General features: G+C 37.7%; 1 pseudogene; it reads left to right on the top strand.

Annotated features, from left to right (window-relative positions):
* The window catches only part of LOC133985554 (uncharacterized), an 80,203-nt pseudogene extending 69,292 nt beyond the window's left edge, over positions 1–10,911 (top strand).
* Positions 10,912–14,765: the final 3,854 nt, after the last annotated feature.

Genomic DNA, 14,765 nt, shown 5'->3' with positions numbered 1-14,765 from the left:
TGGGACATTAACAATGTATAAAGCCATCCAAACTCAAACAGATGAGGGGAAAGTATGAGTATTTGTTTCTTTGTTATGAGAAGAAAAGGCTGCAGCCACAATGTCGATGTAAGCCCTAAAAAAAAAAAACAGAGGTAAATAGATTATCCTGTAGTAACACTTGGTCTGGCAAGTATAAGACACCACATAATTAATAACTTTTATAGAAACCAAGGCACTGTTATAGCTGTTATTATTGTTATGTGAGTACATGCACCCATTCAGCCAGATAATGTGTCACAAGGGAAGAAATAAGCGGTGAAATAGCATCAGGTTCACAGTGAGGTAAGGGACATATTTCTAAATGTGATCACACAATCATTATGACATTCACTTCAAGTTGAGTGAAACACAAGTAGAATGAATGTCTCCTAATGTAATATTTTTTCTTCCTGGGACTGTCCTCTCCTGAAAAAAATAGAACAATGGTTATTTGTCAAACAGCTAGGAAGATTAGAAAGATAAGTAAAATACGTATATAGTTAATTTTGGAATGCACTGAAAAACAACCTACGGTATTTTGTTTTTAGGTATGACAGACCTGTTTTCAGACCTGTTTAAAAAGCTGTTTCCTGATCTGTTTTTTCAGACAGACAAATATATAAATAGATAAAAGAAATATGAAAAAATAGATGTACCAAAAAGAGGCAGTGGACGAATTAAATGAACTACAGATGTTCTGATTAAAAATGGATAATCCCCAAACCTTGGTTTGATAATCCAATTAAAACTAGTCGCAATTATGCTCAAGGGTAATTGGGCCTGTCTTATTAAACATTAAGCTTGAAATTACAGTACATGTTTTAGTGCACTATCACTTGAGCAGTTTTCTAAAATAGCACTTGTTGCTGACAATAATTGAAATAACAATAAAACATTTTGTCTTTTGTTGACAGAGCAAAATCTCAAAGACACAATTACTATTTAAACTGTGAAGAAAATAAATTCAGTATATTCAGTATTGATGATACTGGCAGATTACAGCGTATATTTTTCATCCTGTTCTGGGTGAGGCTCATCCTTCTGAAGTGCGATTACCTCCACCCAAACATGAGGGGAACCCACATGCTGTCTGAGAACATGGACTCTCGCCTGAGGGAATGACAGGGCGGCACGGTATGTTACATCACCACCACCATCCCCTACTTCTGCACCCCACTGAGCTCTCCCAAATGCAACAGGTATGCCATCTTTTATAAGCACCATCATTTCCTATCATTGACCCACTGCAGCACGCTCAATATCACTCCCCTCTGCTGCTAAACATAGCAATATAATTCAAGTCCCTCAGCAACCTCTGTTACCTGCTCTTAATTGTAGCCCTGTACATTTTGGTCTTTTAAATATCAGATCCCTACAAAAATAAATCTTTTTTATATCATGATTTTATTACTTTTAATAATTTAGAATTTTTTTTATCATCACAGAGACATGGTTATCTCAGGAACACTGCAGTTCCTCTTATTGAAGCGAACCCCCCCACCCCCCGATTTTACATACCTCCATTAACCCTGGCTGTCAGGCAAGGGAGGGATGGTCGCTGTTATTTACAGAAAACTTTTCAAATACACTCCCATTTTACAAAGTAGTTTTACATCATTTGAACAGCTTGGTTCTATGGTAAATTCTTAAGATTAAGTGACAATTTTAGTGATAGTAGTAAGACCAGGCCAATTACAATTACAGTAATGTAAAACTGTTGTTGTCCTCAACTCAAGTACTGGACATGGCTCACTGTTTCTCCTCTGCTGCACTGGAGCACCCACACATGGAGCACTCAGCCCAGCCTGCAGTGAAACAGAGGAGAGGAGAGAAACTTAGCCATACATGACAGCAAAATGCAGTAGATGCTTACACTGGGCTGAAATTAAATTAGTGAACAGTTTGTTTTGCTATCATTTATGGTCGCGCTGAGTTTCTCTGTGGGCGGGGCAGAGAAAAGGAGGCAGAATAAACTAGAATAAACAATTAATTACACATGGGGCCTGAGTTACTATGATCCCAAATAAAGGGTACTAAATTGCATGTGCAGTGCAACAGATTACCCATTTGGTTAGTGTGTGTTTTGTGGGTGCTTTACTAAGAATAGCTGCGCAAATGCGAGCAGGTGCCACGGAGAGTTGGATAAGAAGAAAAAATTTGATTCCATAGAATTATAGGTTCTAGTGGAAGAGGTTAACAATCATAATGAGTTACAGCAAACAAATATTACCAGAAAAAACGCTATATGGGAAAGTATTTGTGACAAAGTCAATGCTGTTCCACATTCCAAAAATATTAACACGGGTGGAAAAAACCTGTTCTCTTTGTATATGTTTGTCTGTCATTGTACCTCCTTCTCCTCCTCACCACAGTAAAAGCAGTCATCTGTACGCAGCGCAAAGCTGGTTAATACCTGCTACTCAAATGTATTCTTTTTAGACGCAGTAACCAAAAGCAAAATTACCTTCGGGTTTGGTGAATCACAATGCGTGTGCTAAATAACATATTTGCATTTTCTCCTCCCTGTATTTCGCACATTGGGGTACAAATGCCCCATATTGCATATTTGTTATGGCAAACGTACAAAATGGACATCGCGTATTATAATGCACAGTTGATAGACACAAGTGTCAGTGTGCCCCGTTAGTAGATCAGCTTGCACATTTTTTTGCGGATGATGTCAAGTTTGCACACTTTTTTAAACATGCAAACCTTTAGTAAATCAGACTCTTGCTACGTTAATGTAAGTGCAGGATAAGCAGCCCATGACAGTAATTTAACCCATACAGAAGAACTTCAGATGATCATGGTTGGGGGAACTTTTAAATCATATGGTTATGATGGTAAAGGCTTAGTGGTTTATGACTGTCTGCTATTAGCCATATCTTTCCAAACTCATCCAGGCTTAATCCATCTGGTAAATCAAAATTCACATCAAAATCTGACAGTTTGAAACAATTTGTTTGGCAGAGTAATACTGTTGTCATGCGGTCACTGGTGAGTGTTTTACAACAGCTTTGTACATGGCTCAGCCAATCATAATCAAGGAAAGGAACAATCCCTTTTATAAAGCCATTTTAACAATTTTTTTTTATCTGAAATCTTATCCTATATGAAATCAATCATATGCAGCTTTGATATTATTCCTACTACATTTCTTAAAGAGGTTATTAAGAGGTTATGGCTGGGCCCAGTATTTTATTGTATATGAACTCCTTAGCAAAAGGTATTTTTCCATCTATTTTCAAACATGTTGTGGTCCAACCTCTTTTAAAGAATTCTGTCTTTCTGTTCCTAACAAATTAAGGCCAATTTCTACACTTCCATTCTTACCAAAAGTTTTAGAAAGAGTGATTTCAACTAAACATTTAGCCTTTATGTGTCATAATAAAATCTTTGAGAAGTTTCAGTCAGGTTTTGGAGCTTTACATAGCACAGAAACTGCCCTGCCATTGACACCTATAAGTGTAGCTTGTGAAATAGTAGATCATGACATATTAATTGACCCTACATCTTAAAACTTGGGTTGGTTTTATTATTACTTTTTCGAAAGCACTTACTCATCATCACAAGTAATTATTCATCTTCTACAATTACCTGTGGTGTACCCATAGACTGTAAATAAGAAATAGACATAACATCCGTGTCGTCACCCATTGGTTTGTGGACTGCTGCTCGGAAGCCTATAGTTTCGGATCTGGGCAGCGCCATCTTGAAAATTTCCGGTGCATGCCGGGAAAAATAAAAACACAGATTCTACTTAAATGGGCATCAGGAGGAGCAAGAGGACAGAGCGGGGGAGGTTGTGAGGGCTGGATCCTGGTGATGCTAACCTGGTGATGCTAAACAAGTTAGCTGTTACGACTAACTATAACCACAAAACTCCGGAGAAAACTGTCGGTGTGAAACAAGTTCACGCTATTTCCTGCAGGCTATGTGTCCGCGCTCCTGAACCTGTGATTCAATCAACCTGTCAATCACGACGTAGCCACGCCCCAATGCATACCCTGCTTTATCGTCAAATATAAAATCAGGGAGGCCAAAATTTCTCAAATGAACATCATACTGCATTGAACAAGGCTTTAAACTAGCGATTGAGACCATAAACACATTTTGAAAACGTTTACTGAGGTTAGAAATCAAGTGAGAAGTTGAATTCTCCATTGACTTGTATAGAGACGGAAGTCCTTTTGTCGCCCACTGGTGGCCTTTTGATAGAATGCAGTTTTAAGTTACTTCCGCGTTGGCCTCATTTCAGAGGACCGGAACTCCCCGCCTGGGTGTACCACAAGGTTAAATTTTTGGTGCATTTGTATTCTCTATCCTCATGCTTTCATTTAGCCAAATCATCCAACGTCTCTTTTCACTGTTATGCAGATGACACACAAATAAAGTTTCTCCCCCAAGACCTGGTGACCCCAAAAGCCTAGCTGCTGTTGTAGGTTATCTCAGTAAGTCAACTGCTGGATGGCACAAAATCTTCTTCAGCTCAACAAATCAGTCAGTCAGTTTCATTGAGTGTGGTCTTGGTCCTTTGTCTGCTACTGTGAAGCCCACTGTCAGAAACTTGTAAGAACTACTGTATTTGATTCAGAGTTAAGCTTTGAACCACAGAAAAAATTGTCCAGTCCTGCTTCCTTCAAATAAGAATCATTTTCAGAATTAAACAAATGATCTGACTCTCTGACCTTGTAAAAGTATTTTTTATGTGATTACTTTTATTATTTTTATTTGTATTCATTTATATTTAAGGCTAGAATTTGAGAGAATTCATCTATAATTCAATTAATTGATTCAAAAGAATCTACTAAATGTTGTGTGATGTTATGTGGTGCATAGGTTGTGGCCTTGAAACAGTTCTCATTGTGTGTAGATTTACTAATTGCGAGGCACAGGCCACCTTCTTTCTATAAGTAGGACACCAATAAAGATGTGACAGACCTCAGTCAGGAGAAAATCTTCGGACTCTCGATTTGTTTTGTATATGCAGGCCAGTTTATACTTTATTAATTGTGTGCTCCTCATGCCCTGGTTTCTACCTAAAGCCGATGCCTTTAGAATCTGTAGCAAGATACCAGGTATGAAGGTAAATTCCAGAACATATAATTCACGAGAAATGTAAAAAAAGCAACAAAAAAAAAAAAAAAAAGAACGCAAAAGGCCTCTGGGCAAATGTCTGTTTTACACAGGCTGAGCCTCTGGGTCGCTGCTGGCAAGATACTCGACAAATGACAGCACTGGGTTGGTTGTTTCGAAGGCTTCGAGGCCATTTGCCTTCATGTGACAGCTTGTGTATCCTTCTGTACATTTTGAAGAATTCACTGACTATAAGCTTTTTTGGGACCACAATCAGTGTGGGTTGAGATTGCACTCTGGCAGATCTGTTTAGTATTTTGTATTTTTGAGCTGCATTTGTATTCATCTTCAGGTTAGCCACAGGTCAATATGAGACTTGAATACCAGGCTGCCCTATAAGACATTTTCAGTATTTTGATACTCTGGGTCATATTCTGTAATAAAGTACCTCCACCTTCAAGGATGACATTTCTGTGCTAATCAAATGAAGATATCAAACATGGAACTCATGCATTCCATCTGGTAAAAGTCAATGAAATACTTTTGAATTATGATTCTGCTGCACCAAAGGGAACAATCAATTTGCCTGTGACAAATATATCCCTTTGCAGATGACTTTTTAATCACCAGTTGAACAAGGAGTGGACCAGATGCCTGTATAAGACCATCAGATACATCAAATTGCATATTTCAGTCATAGCTCATATCAGTTCTTCAAACATTACAAAATCCACCACAACATAAACACAACACATATGGTGCCATGAAGGACCACAAAGGATGCACAAACAGCCAAATGCTTGAAAACTCAACTGAAAGCCAACAGAAGCTCTTCAATGGGACACTGTAAACAGCAACAGTAACCATCCACCGGCAAAAGATGGAACCAGTGAGGCATTGTTCTTCAGAGAAACTCTTTCTGCTCCTACGATTCTGTCTTTCTGGGGACCAACACTAGATTTTATGACCTGGCAAAGGTTCTGCAAATACCAGCCCTCCAGTGACTTACTTACATCCATGCTGTCTGCAATAAATAGTATAAACAACATCCTGTAGCATGGTAGTTTTTGCAACATATGTACTTTGTGGTGATTGGCTGTAATTATAAAAATGGATAAATAGGGTAACAAAGACTCAGTGCTGTGTCCTTGCTTACATTGCATGAACAAATTGTTGTGCCTCTATTCTAAACGTAAATACAGGTCAGAAAAATGGTCTCATCAGTAGTAGTTAATGAGTAGCATTAAAGTGAAGTAGGTGAGATTAGTCACCTCATTCATATCTATACTACTGCAGTTGTATATATATATATATATACATATATATATATATATAGAGAGAGAGAGATAATTTATCAGCAGCCAGCTGCAACTCAGCCTCTGACACTGTGCTGCTTTCTTGCTGCGTGGATGACATACCTTCACTCATCTCTGCACTCTTCAGATTTCCTTTCTCCAACATGTATATTATATCAATAAAATTAAGGTGAATGCAAGCATGAGTGCTCTAGAATGGCTTTTGCACATCTGTATATAAACCAGAAGGTAAGACGTACTGTAGCCACTGTCACAGCTGTAGGCTGACTCCCTAAGGGGGTGCTCCACCAGCCACCCTGTAAAAAAGTGCCAGTGCACATCTGGGACCCAGCAGGTGCTCTGCAGTCCCATGATAGATTGTCATTTGCTGTTAAACCTTTGGACTGGTGTCTTTGTGTATTACTGTGGAGCTTTATATTCACTTTGGAATACACCACGAGCATTAAAATGAGGGGTAGAAAAAAGAGAGTGATGTGTGTATGAATTAAAGTATTGCAGCAGCCAGTAACAAGATTAGGTGGAAATGCATTATTTAAAGGGGGTGATAATACAAAAAAGGTGATAATAAAGATGCAATTATGATGTTGCCTATGATTGTCACTTACATGCCAGAAGGGGAAATATTATTCATGTAACAACTGCATTTTTATTTTTTATCATTATTCTGGGCATCTTGTCCTTCAATTTGGCAATATTGTTCTTATCCTTTCCATTTATTTAGCTCCTTTACAATAAAAAAAAAAATCAAATGTGGCATGCTGTCTCCTACCATCCATCCATGGAAATTATAATACTGTTGTGTCAGGAGTTTTTGGCCTTTAAGGACAAACTGTAAACATTGTTTACATCTTTATTGAACTCGGGAAGGACAAAACAAGGATAGCCAAATGTCATTCTGTCTCATCATTATTCTGTGCTGCCATGTGCCAATATCATCAGAGATAAGCAAGTGCAGAGTAAATGCAAAGATAACTTTCATTTAAGCAAGCTGTAATACTTGTTGTGGTTCTTAATTCTAGAAGTTTTCCATAGAATGCCACTGACCTTGGTGTCCTCTATTGTTTATCAGTAAAACCATCAAAATTATACTTGACATATCGGTGAGGATTACTTTCAATAAGAAAACAAGATCATATTTTTGGATGATATTCAAAATACACTAGTGAAATGAACAAAACACCTCTTCCCATATTTGCTAATTAGCGGGAATATGTCTCATTAATAACAAATATGCTCATCTCATTTTTTAATAGTTTGTATTTTATTAACTCTATCATATCCTGAAGCCTAAATGGGTGTTTCCTTATAATTTATTTTGTAAGTTAAGGTTGTATGTCTCATAAGCGTGTTTCTACAATAGACTCTATAATGTATAATAGAAGTTTTCAAAACAGCTATTAAATGAGACTTTCAACTGTCTATACTGCTGTAAAGTTAACTAATTTAATTTTAAGTAAATAGGGAAAGTTAACATTTCTAAGCTGTATAAAATGCATTTAATCCAAAACAGATAAACAAGCAATTTAAGGATTTCATACACCAAGTACATTTTGAAAATATAGACTGATGCACAGACTTTCCAGCCACCCCATTGTATGCATGTATAAAGTATGTATTTAAGTAAACTTATTTCAAACAACTTGGCCAATGACTGAAGCAGACATTGTTGCCCTTTAAGCACAAAAGGTCTCAAGCACTGTAGTTTGTTGTGGTCCCAGAGCAGGGCAGTATCATTGGTTCACACACGTGTTTTCACTCTGTCATCAAATAAATATCCCTCTGTTAGACCTCCATCAGCAGTGGGGAAATCAAATACAAGAAATAACTGCAACCACTCAAACTAAAGATGAGAAGTCATGAAAAAGAGAAGATGCTTTCAGGTACATGAGTGGAAAGAGAAAACAAGTAAACAACAATGCAGATGTTTGATTTAAATAATTCAAAGATCCTTGGCATCAGTTCGGTAGATGCAATGATGCAAAGATCTCTGGGGAGCCACAGGCGGGGACTTGACATTGATGGCAGAGGGGTGAAGGTGTGGCAAAGCAGCATTCACTTAATAAGAACTCTCACTGTATTATAAGTTAACATTTTATAAGGCCTATGTATGTCTTTTGTAAATATGTGTTTATAGCTAGTCTCATAGGCTTGTCCTTTATATTAAAATTATGTTTTAGTGTTGTTTGAATCACATTATGTACATATATTATTTATTTCTAACCTAAAAGCTACTGTGTCAATTTCTATGTAGCCCTTGTTTTAGACTGTCCTCTTTAAAGTGGGTTATTTAAGCATCTGAACATTTTAAGGATATACTTCAAATGAGTTTATATCTCTAAATGGTGTGTATCTTAGCATATAAAAATAGATCATATGTGAAATTAAATGCTGATGCATTCTCTTAATTTTTCCTAATGTTCAATGATTAAGATGAACTCAAGTGTATCACTGTAGTTTGTTAATCATGTCACGCATTGTAGATTAGTACCAGATGTGATGTGTATGTGTATGTGCATCTAACATATATAACATATATAATTGTAACAGCACTTATAAAATATAATGGTTGGAGCTTACTGTGAGGTCATCTTCCCTTCAATATACTGTATGCCGTTACCTTGAGCAGCACATAGATTTTGGTGTGCATTCACTAGACATTCACTGCATGACAGCAATAGAGACACACTGTTACAGGTAAGGTAGTTTAAATATTCTTCTCTGTGATGACCACACCACTGGCCAACACCAAACTGTGTTCTTTTTAGCGAAGTTAACATACAAACATTTCAAGTAATGACATGACGCACAGCCCTTTGTTTCAACACAGCAGACACTTTTCGGTTCGACAGTTCATTTGCTAATTTCAGTTTTTGCTATATTAGAGGAAATCGCTCAAAAATAACTATATTTTTCAGAGCTATCACAGCTATCCCAAAAACTATTCATTGGAAGAAATATGTCTAAAATGATAATCATCAAACTACCATATCCTATCCAGAAAATAAAGCACAGTTTGAACCATAATTTAAATTACGAAATAGAGCAGTTGTGAAAGAGACAACAAACACATCGCTATTTGTACTGAAAAATGTTTTTGTGGATGAAAAAAAAGTGGGAAAACTGTTAACTCAAGAAATATCTGTCTATTTCCCGGGCCACGCTACAGCTGATATCCTTGACATGGAAAAGAATATGTAAGTGTGGTTGGCTTGTGTTTAAAATTATTAAGGCTCTGATGATACTTTTTTTTTCTTCTTCTCCTCTGGCGGGACTTCAGAGTTAACATCACAGGTTTACACAAGTGGGTCAGGTACACTCTTGGCCGTCCCACTTTAAGGCAGAAGAAGGTGTTGTGAAAATCTATTCTACATTGAGAGCAGACCCAAGTTGGAAAATAGCTAAGTGGAATTTGGTTTGAGCAGCACTCTTCCACCTCCAGGTCTGCGAAAAACACAGTGTATGTTTGTGCATCTGAATCCTCTCCCCTTCAACTTGTCTGGGCTTTGATTTCTTGACATATTCCCTTGCTGCTTTTTTGCTTCAGTGCTCCGTGCACTATGTTGCCTCCCATCTTCTTGTATCCGTCTCCTATCTCATCCCACATGTGCTTCCAGGCAACGCAAGGATCACTGCCTGCTTTCCATAAAGATAACATTGCAGAGTTAAACAGATGGGGCATAAATGTTCTTTCAGTGATAAGTATTGGCTTAGATACACCAAGAGATAGAAAAGAGTATACATAGTATCTTGAATTTTCAACAGAAATATGAAATCTTGAGTGCAGTTGGGGTTTTGGATAGGTTCACAATGCATGTATAGTAAGACATACTTTATGTGACTATTTTCAATGTGAATGCAGGCTAAGTTCCTTACAGGGGAACATACGCTCTATGTGTGAAACTTGTAATGTTTTACCAATGTATCTACAGAGCTGCACATCAGGTTGACATTACAGATTAAAGCTAGGTTAGGTAATGTATATGTCAATCAATCAATACATTTTATATTAAATAATGTTGCAGGTCTGTAATAAGTCCATCCATTTCATTTAGCACGTATGAAATGAGTCACATGCCTGTCTACCTATCTACCTGCCTACTAGTGTGCACTCTGCCCGTGTAATGATTGCACTGACTGAAGTCTTTCACAAGGCTAGACAGACAAAACAGAAAGTCTGGAGGCCAGGGGAGCAGTGACATACCAATGGATAGGAAGTAACGGGATTGCATGAATTGCAGAAGGAGAGAATAAAAGATGGTAATATAAACAGAAAGCAGAATAAAAAGCACCATGTGATCATTGCACTATTGCCTGTATTGCAGGGAAAACTGAACAGGGCATAATCTTATCAACAATTTTATGCCTCACTGCAGCTTCAGGTCGGATACTGACCCGCCTCTGCGCCCTGGTGCTGCTCATCGCTCTGGGGCTCAGTTTGGAGCTACAGGTCCAGCTTTCTGATGGTGTGGTGACTGAGGTTATTGGAGGCGGACAATGAAACAGACATGGTATCACTCGAATTCAAGCAGGGAGATGGGATACTCATTACTTTTCATCACTTCAAACAGGTGAGAGGCAGCCCTATTTACTGTTTACTAAAGGTTATTGTGCCTTGAGAGGAAGTTGTGTGTGTGAGTGAGTGCAGTAGTAAGCAACACTGCTGTGTTGAGTGCACATATCTCGCATATGTCCATCTGGTGGGAGGGGCTTTTTTTTTTTTTTGTCTTTTCCAGAAAACTGCCTACCAGGGTCACATCTCTTGCAGTGAATGTTATGTATTTAAAATATTGAAATATACTACAGAACACTGTTTATTTTAGTTATTTTTGAGAGCTTGATTTAAATCCTCACCAAGATTTGAGTAAATTAATGTAAAAATGGTTTTCCAATTCAACAGTATCAAAATGTACATCATAAGGTCATGGTTGTCCTGTATAGATTAATGCAAGCATAATTTTAGTTTTAACTGTTTCATGGCCACACTCAGAGTTAGATTATGTGCTTTGATCTGCTGCTTCAGAGCTTTAATTTGAGCTAAAACAAGCTGACAGTCTCCCCTACATACTTATGTGCTGTATGTACAGTGTGGGCAAAGAGCACATGACCCAACTTTCCCTTTCTGAATCTCTGCTGCAGTGGCATTTTTATTCCACCCTGGTAGTTGCAACTTAATTCTGAAGTCTCTGTCAAACACTGTGTGTTGATAAATCTCCTAGTTATACTTAAATCAATATGGTGGCAAGGTGGTGGGTGAAAAACCTTTATAATCCTTGCCCTCAGCAATCCTTTGCACAGGCCAATTTCAGTCTGGTTTTATCATTTGAACCTGACAGTTTGCAGTATGTTGAGTGGAACAAATCTATATTGTTTGATACCACTCTTGGCCCGTACTCCTAAAGTATTCCAATCAAAGTTGCTTGATGTGATTTTACTGTCAGGAAAAAACTCTTGTTTTATGCACTTGTGAGATTTCCACATAGAATATCAATGTTGGAGGCTATTGATTAAGTACTAATCGATTTTTCTACTAACATGAAAAATGTGTACAGTAGCCCATTTAATGACAGGAAATATGATAATATTATTAATGTTAGCACATTTACAATTAATTACAAGACAATTACTTACAAGACACAAAACAGCAGCAGTGAAATAAGAAATATCTGTATTCTATTTTTGATGAAGGAATCTACTTGCAGCAACTGCAAGATGAATATTTTAATAATCCAGTCTATGGATTTACTTTAAGTGTAGTAATTTTGGTTAAATTTGGTACAACAGCTTTCCTTGTTTATAGATATTGACCTTAATTTATAGAAAGTACAGTATAGTAATATAATATATAATGTTTGTAAAGTGCAAAAATACAATCCATTATCACTTCACAATTCCATCACTGGTATTTTAGGCATACACATACTGTAACTAATATTTTGGATTTCGTATTTTGAAACCCAAAATCCAGATGCTGTCATTGATACAATGGTTATTATTTAGTTTCACCTGTAATCCCTTTTTGCACACTACATGTAATAGGTTCTGGAGGATCCCCAGGTCATTTACCACCAATATACAGTATATCTGATAAAAACATCAATGATGAAGTGAGGTTACACATAATAGCGGATCATTTTAGACAATAAATGAGGTCACATATCATTTGTAATTATCAAAGTTATCAGTTAAATGGATACAATACTGCAAAAAGACATAAACATGTGATAAGATTGATTGCAGAATGACAAGGAAGTCTGTCAGTTTGATATTTGAAGGACTAAAATGGGTCTTTAAATGATATATTTGATGGGGCACAGTGGGAGTATCTGCAGCAGAAGAAAAGCTGCAGTGGTTGAGCAGAGTAAAAATGTCAAAATGAAATCATCTTTCACATTAAATGTACTGATTTAGGGTCAGTAAGTCAGGTATATCATGGTGTATTATGTGATCCTCCTAAATCATCTGCAGGGCAGGCTCTGATCTAAGTTCAGTGCCCCTCCTTTTAGACACTTTGTTAACATGAGTGAGTAAATGTACACCAAAAAGGAATGTACCAAGTTCTTTGTGATTCAAATCAACATTTAAGGTGTTTTTCTTCCACCACACATCACTTTAAGTGACAAACAAGACAATGCTATCTCACCAGATGTCAAAATGAGAATACTCCCCTGTCACATGTAGATTATTTGCAATTTGGCCATGCAGGTTTGCATGTCTTCAAGGCGCTATATTGAACATCATCGGGACATCTTGTTAGCATTCCTCCAATTGAGGCCCATCTCACAGGTTGCAAGAGACAAAAACAATCTTGAAAAGCTCCTCTTAGGCTGCGAGAAGCAGCGTCAAATGAGTGAAGGGTCAGCACACCAACAGTTAGAGGGAAGCCTCAGGGACATGTATAAAATTGGATCTGCCATTTTCTGAAAAATGTGCTGTTGATTTGATACTTTTCGGGTCCGGGTTTTGTTCCTGAGGATGTCCATAATGGTTGATGAAGACAAATTACAGGTACTTCCCTCTAAAGGAAAAGAAATCAAAGGGAAGGTAGATGAAACATATCTCTGGGGAGGTCTGTCTCATCCTCGTATGCATTCAGAAAAGACTGTACACACTGTACACGTAGCATAGTGTAATAGAAAAGTGTCTCAGAAAACAGCTTATTAAAGGGTAATCTCAGCCATTTTGAGTATTCATAGATTATTTCTTTCTCCCAGGACAGTTTGGCTGATGTCTGTTAACATGCATCAGTCTTTCTTAAAGCCAGACAGTCAGAAGCAGAGCCCTTGAATTTGTGATGTCACTGGGGTGTAAAATCGGGGGTGCAGATTTGTGAGCCTTGACTATGTGAAGCCATACTAAGTTCACACCAAAATAAAATTAAAAATCTAGCTCTGTGAAGCAGAATGTAAACCCCATTTGAGTGTAAAAACTCACATAAAAACAATAAATAAATAAATTATGACAAAGTCAGCTTTTGATTTAACTGTCCAAGGGCAGAAGAATAGAATGCAGGTTGGGAATTTCTAAAATCACAACCATAAAATTAGTTTGTTAGCTGTTGTGTACAGCTGAAAAGCACTATGATCCCTTTAAACTAGCCCAGTTGAAGCCAATGGGGGTTAAATTAAAGAGACATGATGCCCTTATGATACTTAAAGCTGAGGACAAGTTACTGCTTCAGAGAGGGAGTGTATACCCATGCGAGAAAGCCAGAGAGCTCACAAGTGAATGCATATTTGTTGTTGCTTGTACGTGTCTGCATGTTGTATAATTTCCAGTGCTGGTGTGTTTATGCTTGAGTCTGTTCTGCTGTAGTGGTGGCTGACAGCCTTATTGGCATTTTCTACGGTGATTTCTATGAGCTTACTCCATTAGAATCACAGAGGGCTTCCTTCTAGTCCACAGCAGCCTGCATGCAAAAGAAGTGTCCCTGGAGCCTCTGTTTACCAACCAAGTCAGATTTGCTGCTCTCATACACAGCCAGGCTAAAGCTCAGCTACCCAGCAACCCCCTCCAGTGTCCCTCCTTCTGCACTCGCCATCAACACCCCCACATATACACACACACACACACACACACAACACCCCCACCCGCCAGTCCTTGAGGCTTTCATTTTGTCGCTCATCCTCAGTCTACTTTTTGCCAGAATCTGTTCAAAACTTTCCAGACTGCGGGCTTTTTATGTAAATCTTGTGGCACAAAAATGTGAAGCCATGGTTACAATCCAAATCTGCATCCTTAAAAAAACAAACAAACAAACAACAACAAAAAAAGACACTTCAAACTGAATTGTTTAACTCTCCAAATAACAAGATTGAAAGGGGATTGTATTGTGGCTTTGACGAAGTAGAGGGA

Source organism: Scomber scombrus, chromosome 9, assembly GCF_963691925.1.
Source record: "Scomber scombrus chromosome 9, fScoSco1.1, whole genome shotgun sequence".
NCBI classification, from domain to species: Eukaryota; Metazoa; Chordata; class Actinopteri; order Scombriformes; family Scombridae; genus Scomber; species Scomber scombrus.
This window is presented reverse-complemented; position numbering and strand designations above follow the sequence as displayed.